The sequence below is a fragment of the Prenolepis imparis genome, unplaced genomic scaffold, assembly GCF_030444845.1.
Source record: "Prenolepis imparis isolate NDT839.2.m4 unplaced genomic scaffold, iyPreImpa1.0 SCAF_3, whole genome shotgun sequence".
Lineage (NCBI taxonomy): Eukaryota > Metazoa > Arthropoda > Insecta > Hymenoptera > Formicidae > Prenolepis > Prenolepis imparis.
This window is the reverse complement of record NW_028141161.1, coordinates 4548904-4559317: the sequence shown is the minus strand read 5'-3', so window position 1 is coordinate 4559317 and position 10414 is coordinate 4548904. Positions and strand designations below refer to the sequence as shown.

At 29.1% G+C, this 10414-nt stretch overlaps 1 long non-coding RNA gene across 1 annotated transcript; it reads right to left on the bottom strand.

Moving 5' to 3' along the window:
• Nucleotides 1-514: 514 nt before the first annotated feature.
• LOC145933990 (uncharacterized) lies at nt 515-1885 on the bottom strand. The gene is made up of 5 exons (XR_014424963.1): nt 1719-1885; nt 1601-1651; nt 1135-1524; nt 728-951; nt 515-620 (listed from the first exon to the last, which is right to left on the bottom strand). It is a non-coding gene; the product is annotated as an uncharacterized LOC145933990 (long non-coding RNA).
• Nucleotides 1886-10414: the final 8529 nt, after the last annotated feature.

Below are 10414 nucleotides of genomic sequence, written 5' to 3'. Positions count from 1 at the left end.
TCTTATTAAATTATGCTATACATATATATATATATATATCCTACTTTATATATATAGTATAATATATCTTTTTCTTGTACTCTAGAAAATTATATAAAATAAAATTAATACATAAAATTTGAACATAAAATATAAGAATGATGAAAATACTTCAGTACAATTTAAACAGATATAAACTTTAGATTAGAAATATTTAACGAAAAAAAAAACATAATATATATCACTCTTTTTGTTGTTGTTTATGAATTCTCTCTTTGGCTTTAACCAACCATATTTTAATGGCACCTTCAACATCAGATGCTGTAGTACTGGTGTGAAGTGTCATTACAGATTCTGAAAAAAATTGCAAAAAATTGTTCAACTGCAAAAACTAAATAACATTGTATCAAAACTTATAAATAATATAATATAATTATAAATATAAATATAATATATATTATATAAATTTTAAAATCCTTACTTATTATTATTTGGGAAATAATTAAATTAGAAAAATTTTCCTTCTTTTTGAATCCCAACCAAGAATATTGCACAGCCAATTCGTTCGAAAATATTTTCTCCATTATTCTTTTGATCATAATTTTAGGATTTGCTCCTTCAAATCTTGAAAGTTCCATTACCTTAAAAATTTAATAGAGAATAAATAATAAGACTGCTATTTTACATTGAATTACAATAAGATTACTATTTATATTAATAATAGAATTTATATATTCCAATAACTTACAGCTTCTTTTTTCTTTTCTTTATTTTCTAAATAAATTTCTAAATTATTGAGTTCTTCCATTGAACTTATAGGAAAATTGAATTTCTCAAATAAAGATTCCATTATAGGATCTTGTTTTTCCATAACATTATTCATTTTAAGATTATTTCAATCTTCTGCCATTTGGTCTATCTTATAATTGACAATTGACAGCATCCTAAGCACCTGTCTTTTGTAGGCTTCATCTGAAAATTAAAAAGACATCTAATAACAAATTTGAATAAAATTAACAAATTAGAATAAACTACAGATTCATAACTTTTATTTCTTAAAATAAAATTTTACAATAATATAATTTTAATGATAATAAAAGCGTGAGTTTAGAATTAAAATTAATATGATAGAAAATATTCAATAAGTAACAATACCTTTAGAAGTGTCTTGAGGTTTAATGGTAGAATTGTTTGGAATGTCTTCTTTTGATGTATGCGACACTAGAAATCTGAGGGCGAGCATGGTCTATAGAGTGCGAGCATGATCTATAGAGCCAAGGGTCCCGGGTTCGATTCCCGGTAAGACCAAAAATTATATTCGCTCGTTCTCCTCTCGGAAGGCAATGGCAAACCACCGAGAGTATACCTTGCCTAGTACACTTCTCTAAAAAATGGTAAACAAAGATCATGGCCGTTCGGAACCGGCGTTTAAATTGTAGGTCCCATATACAATGTGTATAATCCACATGCGCAACACATGTATATGAAAGAGAAGTCGCCTAAGTCCGGAATAGACGGACATGGCACGTGAAGAAGAAGAAGACACTAGAAAAAAATATTTATGATTATAGATAAAAATATATTTATTAATGTGAATATTTATATTATGTGCTACACTAACCTGAATCAGTTTGAATACTGGCCATATTTTGTTTAATTGCCACAGGATTTTCTTAAAATAAAAGAAAAATTTCGGTCAATTCATGAATGAAGTACTTAAATACGTATGTCACACTTACCTTTGGTAACTTTCTTTAAAATTGGAATGTTAACTATTTCATTCTCTTTATTAATTTCTTCATTTATAAATCTCTTTTTTTTAAGGAAGAATTAGAAATAATTGGATTAGAATCCGAATCTGAATCTGAATCAAATGTTAATCTTTTTTTTTTAATTTTCCTTGCACATCCTTCACTTTCTGATGCTAAATCAGAAGTTTCTTCAGCTTGAGCTGCTTTACTTCTTGCAACACTCAAATCTCCTAAAATTTTTATATATTTATATATTTATATATTTATATATTTATATATTTTTATATTTATATATTTATTGTTATATAAAAAAATTATACATTTTTTTCAAAAAAACAATACCTACCATATAATTCACCAATTAACCTTTACTGGTAGAGATCCCAATCATGGCCAGGTGGGATACAATTTTTTATCAAACTTCTTAATTTTAATCCACTGCATGGCCAAAAACATTCATTGATATCCTTGACCCAGGTCGCTGGCACGGCTTCTACTGTATTTTCTTTAATAAAATGCACCACCCTCCAACTCATTGCTATTGCCATAATATCTAGAATAAAAACAAATTAAAACAAACTCACTGAATAATTAATTGTTTCAGTTTTAAAATAATATTGAAATAATATTATAGATTGTGGAAACGTACAGTTTATATAATAAAAATTCTAATGAAGAAGGGGGTAAAATATGAATTTCTCCTTGAGTAAAGGCCATCATCTTGTTCTTTATATCTCTCACACTTCGTATGTAATATTCACTTAAATTTTTGCAATACATATGTTCAAAATACTTGAGTCGCAAGGATAGTCAAAGAAATCATTTGTTTCGAGGAATATTCTTCCATACACGTAAGCATCTTCTTTTACTAAAATATTTTCTATTTTCATGATATGCCTATTTGTTAAATAACAAAATGAATCGGCAAGACTTTCAATATTAAAACCAAACTTTTCAAGGGTTAATTTTTTAAATTGAGCATAACTTTGATTAGGAACTAGACCTTTAAAGTGTTCTCGCTCACACAAAAGACTTTCTTTATTGACTTCGTTTGAACTTACTGCCTCTTCCTGTTCTTTTAGTCGTGTTACAATTTGTTGTAACGGTTTTCTAAGTAAATTCTTCAAACTTTGAAGGAAATTTTCGAATGGAAATGCGCTATATTTATTACAATTTCCAAAAGTTTGTATGTCATCGTATATATGAATTAAGCCATGTATATTATGGGATATATTTTCTTTTCCATATAATTTACCAAAGTTTTGAACAAAGCATTTGAGTAATGAATGCGTATTTCTGGATATATTCCTCATTTGAAAAAATTGTCACTGCAATATGCAAGCAAAGGAAATTTATGTATTTGTCATCTTCAATATTTCCTTTTAAAACGACTGGTCCTGCATATAGCAAAAAGAATCTGAATTCAATTGCCTTCCACCTTTTAATTTCATCTAAAGAACGTGGCTTTCAAGCAAACTCTTTTGATGTACGAGGGCAGTTCGATAAGTCAGTGACTTTTACAAGATATGGCACTCAAATCGCAATCTAATTTTATTTCTGATATTTACCATCTTATTTAAGTATACACACCAAGTTTCAAGTAGATCTGTCAAATAGAAATTTTTTGATAGCGTTCTAAAGCGGATAAGTTTGTGTTTTTTGCTAAAATGGAAAAAAGTGAATTTCGTGTGCTAATAAAACATTACTTTTTGCGTGGAAAAACCATTAAGGAAACTGAAGAAAAGCTAAAAAAGTATTATGGGGACTCTGCTCCGTCGCATGGAATGGTTCACAAGTGGTTCACTGAATTTCGTTGTGGTCGTACAAGCACGAATGATGCTGAGCGCCCGGGACGTCCGAATGAGGTCACAACTGAAGAAACAGTCAATAAAATCCATGATATTGTATTGGACGACCGTCGAATGAAGATACGCGAGATAGCCAAGATAAACATCTCAAACGAACGTGTTTTTAATATCTTGCATAAACATTTGGGCATGAAGAAGCTGTCGGCCAGATGGGTGCCGCGCTTGCTCACAATCGACCAAAAACCACAACGAAATTCAGTGAACCACTTGTGAACCATTCCATGCGACGGAGCAGAGTCCCCATAATACTTTTTTAGCTTTTCTTCAGTTTCCTTAATGGTTTTTCCACGCAAAAAGTAATGTTTTATTAGCACACGAAATTCACTTTTTTCCATTTTAGCAAAAAACACAAACTTATCCGCTTTAGAACGCTGTCAAAAAATTTCTATTTGACAGATCTACTTGAAACTTGGTGTGTATACTTAAATAAGATGGTAAATATCAGAAATAAAATTAGATTGCGATTTGAGTGCCATATCTTGTAAAAGTCACTGACTTATCGAACTGCCCTCGTACATTCAACTATTGATAACAATTGTCTAGTAATCTTATTAATTTGTTCAGATTTTAATTTCATTTGTGGCTTTCCAAAAATCCACATCATCAACAATTTTTTCATGACACCTAAACAAATGAGGTGCATATATTCTAATGGCACATGAGAAATCATATCAACTCCTGGAATTTCTTCTATAAGAGAAGTGCCAAAATGATGTTGAATCTGGCTTTTATTTTGGAAATTCTGACTTGTTCTTTTTTTACAATTTTAGGAAAACAAATTCGACTTTTCAAATATGTTCCTTTTTGGAAACATTTTGTACAAGAATAGAAACTTGTATGGCCTTTTATATAACAAATATAAAATTTAGCAGGAGCATCACATATAAATCCTTTGATTTTAAATTGTTTTATACTTCCATTAATATTGATATTGTTTACTGTTAGATCTATTGCTTCATTGACAAATTGTAATAAGAATTCGTTAGCATTTGCTGGTTTCTGATAGCCATGATATATTTCTACAGGGGCTACTTTTGCAGGATTTGAATATAAACTACATAATATTGGATATATCTGGCTACCTGAACTTTTGCTCAAAGGTAAACCATCAATATTTATTAATACTTCGATCATGTTTCAACCATCATCTTTATAAAGTTTTTTTATTGCTTCAGAAAGACCAAAATGATAATATATGCCTGGTTCTATTTTTTGAATTTCTAAAGTTCTAGGAGTAGATAAAAAAGTTCTAGCATCTGAAGGCAAATCATTTGGATCAATGTCACTTGTTTTTAATAATTTTAAAAGATCAGAAAAAGCTGAATGATTAATTTTGTGTTTCAGTGCCCAATCTTTTAAATTATTTTTAAAAGATGAACATGAAGTTAAAACAGTATCTTTTTTATTGACTAATTGCTCATTCCATGTATCGTTTACGTCATTTACAAAATACAAATCATCCTCTGGTATATCTCTATCCAAATTTTTTTCAATAATATTATCAGATTTTGATAATGTCACAGTTTCAGTAATGTCTTTACTTATTGCATCATTTTTTTCTTCATTTATAAATTCTGCAGAGAGTAAAGATAAATTTTTATTTACTTCTGTGCTTATTTTTTTATAAAAACCAGCTCGAGATTTTTTCCACATGATTACGTTAAATAAAAAATATCTTTCATAGACCTATAAATACTGAATAATGGCCTATAAATGATTAAAAATGGATATATATAGAAAAATGCATTGTCTAAAAGTCTAAATAATAGATCAATATATACAAACTTATTGAATTCGGATTAAGTCTTGATTTCTTTGAAATATTTTATTTATTGTGTGTGTAAATTATATACTCACCTGCTTTGTAACGAAAAATATTACCAGAACTTTGTATAAATCGATCAAAAAATACAGCTATCACATATAATACAGCTATCACAATCACGTCCCAAATAGCACCGTACATCTTATGGACGTCCGTTTTACGTCCATTTTACTACCATACGTCCGTGGACATAATAAGGTCGTCCAATGTACATCCATACAAAGATATATATTGGCTGTATAAACGGACGTCCATTGGATATCCATTGGGCGTCCCTTTTATATAATTATATATAATTTATGAATATATACTGTCCATCCAATGGACGTTTGTACATGGACTTATTTTGGACTTATCATTATTCATTTTTTTTGTCATCAAAAAAGGGTTTTATGTAAAGCATAGCATTACTTGTTACTTTTCCGTCACGTAAGGTATAGCTTCATATTTTCCGTCGTTATGTTTATAAAATTCTAATCGTGTATAGCAATTAAAATTTTTTTATGGCGCCATACATGCGTAATACCACACACTTGGGCCATGGTATTACGCATATATCACGCGATAAAAAAAAAAGACTGCTATGTACGAGTCACGCGGATTGGTCAAGCGCGATCACGTGATCTGATTTGGCGGGTTCGTGCAGCGATAAGCAGCGCGCACGAGCCTACTCGTGTACCGGCGACTCTCCTTGGAAGTCTCAAGACACGTGTGTTCTCTCGTTCGAGTGATCTCAATATTTATATAAAACAACCCATTTCTGGGCTACTCAGTCTCAACTGCAAAATACGGATACGGAGAATTGACAATGTAAGTATATATATAGTTTTATATGTATTTAATATATATAAATTTAGCAGATATTATTTTCATAACCTAAAAAGTCATTTCATTTATATAACGATACATTTTTTTTATTATTAGGCGAGAATAGAACATATATAAGCATTATATATTAATTTATTTACTTATCACAATTATTAATTTTTTTAAAAATAAAATATATCAATATATTTTGTTATGAAAATGTGGTCGATATTGAGAATCTGTTCGAAAATAGCTAGAATATAAACTGTATATGTTCATAAAAGATATAGATATATTATTGCTACAGCTTTAAAATTAATTTATAGTTTTAGATGATATTTTTAATAAATTAACTTTTTAATAAACTAACAAAGTTAACAATATCCCATGCATAATACACATTTTAAGATTTTTACATATTGTATGTACTATAATTCTCTGTTAAGCTGCGGTCAAATAAGCTACGCTACAAATTCTTTAAAACATTCTATCTTTATTTTCCTGGAATAGAGAAGAAAAATAGAATGATGTTTTGAAGCATTTGTATCGTAGTGTACCATATAGCTTTAATCGTAGCCTTAATTATATGTGTTTGACTTAGCGCATTAACTCTAAATCTCCATAGAATATTTAAACTCATTCTTATTTTATATCTTCTTTAGAATAAATGCTCTTAAATCTATAAATTAAAACATTTTTTATTTTATATAGCTCTGGAAGAGGTGAAGGTTACGCAAGATCCACTGGTGAAGGTTACTGGTACAGATTATTCTACTTCAAGAGTACACTGATACGTTGCCTCTAGGACTCTTGAATTAGCGGATTTGATAATTGGTAAATAACTTTTTAGATTATCTTTTACTTTACGTTCTTATTCATATTCTTCCTTCGTAGATTATCAAATCACTTGTAATAGATTTTTTTCGATTGGTCACTTTTATTTGGTTTTTAATATAATAAATGATTCATTAGAGAGTTAATAGTATATATATATGTATATATTTAATTTAATTATATATAATTACGTATATTTATATATATTTAATTATATTTAAAAAAACTTTTAAAAAATTTGCATTTTTTCAATCTTAATATTTTTAAAAATATCAGGCTTTTTATTTTTATGTAACTTATTTAACAATTTTTATTTAACTTATTTAATAATTAAATTTGAATTAATTACAATTATAAAATAAATATACGAAGAATTGATCAAAACATTGGTATAATTATATATAAAATAAAGAATCGAGAAATAAGTATAAAATATAAAAATAAAATATAAAATAAAACAAAAATATATAATATGTAATAAATATAAAAAATATATAATAAATAATATAATAAATAGATGTAAAGAAATAAATATAAAAAATCTTTAACAAAGTGCATATTATTTTAGATAAATGTACAAAAATTTACAATTTTTTAAATATTTTTATCTTGTTTTTATATTACAGGTTCTGTTCAAAGAAGCATCCCGAATTCTACAAACTAAGAGTGTGAAGAAGCAGTTCAAAAATGGCTAAGAAGAGCCAAAGAACGCAGCAATAATAATAAAAAACGTGGAGAGAATAATATTGATGATATGGAACAAAATAATCTTTAATTATACACACAAGTTACTGTGGGAGAAATGGTGCAGAAACTGCATCAAATGTTAAAAATCAGCTGGATTCTCAAGCTCAGCAATTAAAAAACCTCCATTAGCAGCAACGTACCTGAGAAATTCGTAATTAATCGTAGTAATAAATATGTAGTGCAATATAATAAATACTGCAGTGATAATTATGTACTGTGATAATATATATATATATATATAATTATATATATTATATATACATATAAAATAAAAATGTTTTCTACAAAATTGTTATTAATTATTACCTAATTAATTATAAATTATACATATATATAATGAGCCAAAATATGTCCAGTGAATGTTTGAATTTCGTCCGTAAAAGGTCCAAAATTTGTCCACTAGATTTACTATTTATCCATTTCAGATCCATAATTTATCCATAAAAGGTCCATAAATTCGTCCAGTAGATTCATAATTTATCCCTTTAACATCCATAATTCGTCCATAAAAAGTTCAAAATTGATCCATTAGGTACATAATTGATCCATTAAAGGTCCAAAATTCACCCATTACATTCTTATTTTATCCATTTAAGATCCATTATTTGTCCACAAATGCCCAATAATGGACGTCTTATGGATGTCCTGCCCAGTTGCAAACGGACGTACAGTGGATATCCTTTGTACGTCCGTTGCAGTTAAAATGGACGTCCGGTGGATGTACACAATGTCCAGCATGGACATCCGTTGTATGTACATAGGACGTACTTGTGCTTATTGGGGTTATTCTGGAGCACATAACGTTAGAGCACAAATTTTGAGGTTATACTTGATTTTTGGCGCCAATGCTTCCACAGATGCTACACAGATGCGTTTGTGAAGCGTCCTCTATTAGCAGTTCTCGCACATAGGATACGGCACGCCAGGGAATGACGTATGAGCGCGTCGCGCTTCGCGTCACTGGTCATGCGTTGACTAATTTTTAGATTTTATTTTTGCAAAGTTAGTAGGACATTATAAGAATATTTGAGTACATATTAACCAGTCACAAACTAAATGAAATGTTATAAGAATATCATTTAAATGTTATTAGAATATTCTAAAAACTTAATAACCCAGATAGCAAAATGTTAGCAGCATGTCGGCAGTATGACAGCAGATCTAATTATGATTTTACAGCAGATTCCTATCCACTGTGTCCGCAATTGATGATATTCTGCTAGCATAGTTAGTAAGCAAAATCTGATTTGAGCAGATTTGAGCAGATTGGCGGCAGAAACCGAGCAGATCTGCACATATAGTTTGATGGCAGATTGGCGGTAGAAACCGAACAGATCTGTCAAACGCAATCTAATAGCAGATTGGCGGCAGAAATCGAGCAGGATCTGCACAGTTCCTTGCCATTTGAATATATAAGTATAATAAAATTCAATATTTTTCGAATATAACAGATGCATAAGACGTGTTATCTGCTACTTATAATTTTTTTTTCATAAATATGATATTTAATGTATAACATATTATATTGTATGTAGTTATATCTCACATAGCAATTTTAAATGTTCAATTTAATCTATTAATTAAATTAATAAAATAAATTGTAAAAATAATTAAATTTATATAATTTATAAAATTTAAGATATAATTTATATGAGAATTAAATTCTGCTTTATGCTTTAAATAGAAAGTAAATGGATAATTTTTCATGTACATCCTATTGATTCTAATAAGTTTAATATTCTCATGTTAGACTTGTCACATATCAAAAATTAAACTGATAGAAAAATATACTTTTGATCTTTTATTAATAGCCACGACTTGCAGACTTTATATCTATTTTTAACAGAAATTTGATTGCGAGAAAATACATCACATAGCGGTAGGTGAAGGAAATATTAAATGACTGCAAAATGCAGATCCTGTTGTCAATTTGCCATCAGATTGTGCGCGCGCAAATCTTGCTCGATTTCTGCCGTCAATCTGACACCAAACTGCGTTGCGCAAATCCTGCTCGGTTTCTACTACCAATCTGCTATGATAATTCTATACAAATCCTGCTAATTCTATACAAATCCTGCTAATTCTATACAAATCCTGCTTGATTTCTGCTACTGACTTGCTGCCAAATTATGTCAGCAGATTTTATAACATTTCTGCCAACGTTCTGCTATCATTATCTGATATAACAAGTTTTGTATAAAATCTGCAGTTTTTTTGCTGGCAAAAATATATAGTACACAGTTTTAATACATGCTCTTGACAGATTTGGCTATCTGGGAAGTAATATTCCAGTAACATTCAGAATATTCTTACAACCATATAAGAATATTCTTTCCAAATATTTTCAGAATATATAGAAATCATTGTTAGAATATTCTCCGAATATTTTGTGCTGTCTGGGATCAGTTGACATATTACATCTTGTTTATTCCTTGATCTAACAAGTGCTTTTGACGATGTCCTTCCACATATACTCTTAACCGATCTACATAGAGGAATTGGGCCTGTCGTCTCACTTGCATAAATTCATTCACAATCTTTTATATTGTAAGGTTATACCTTACTCATCGACTACCCGGTATATTAAACTCGCGCATACGGTT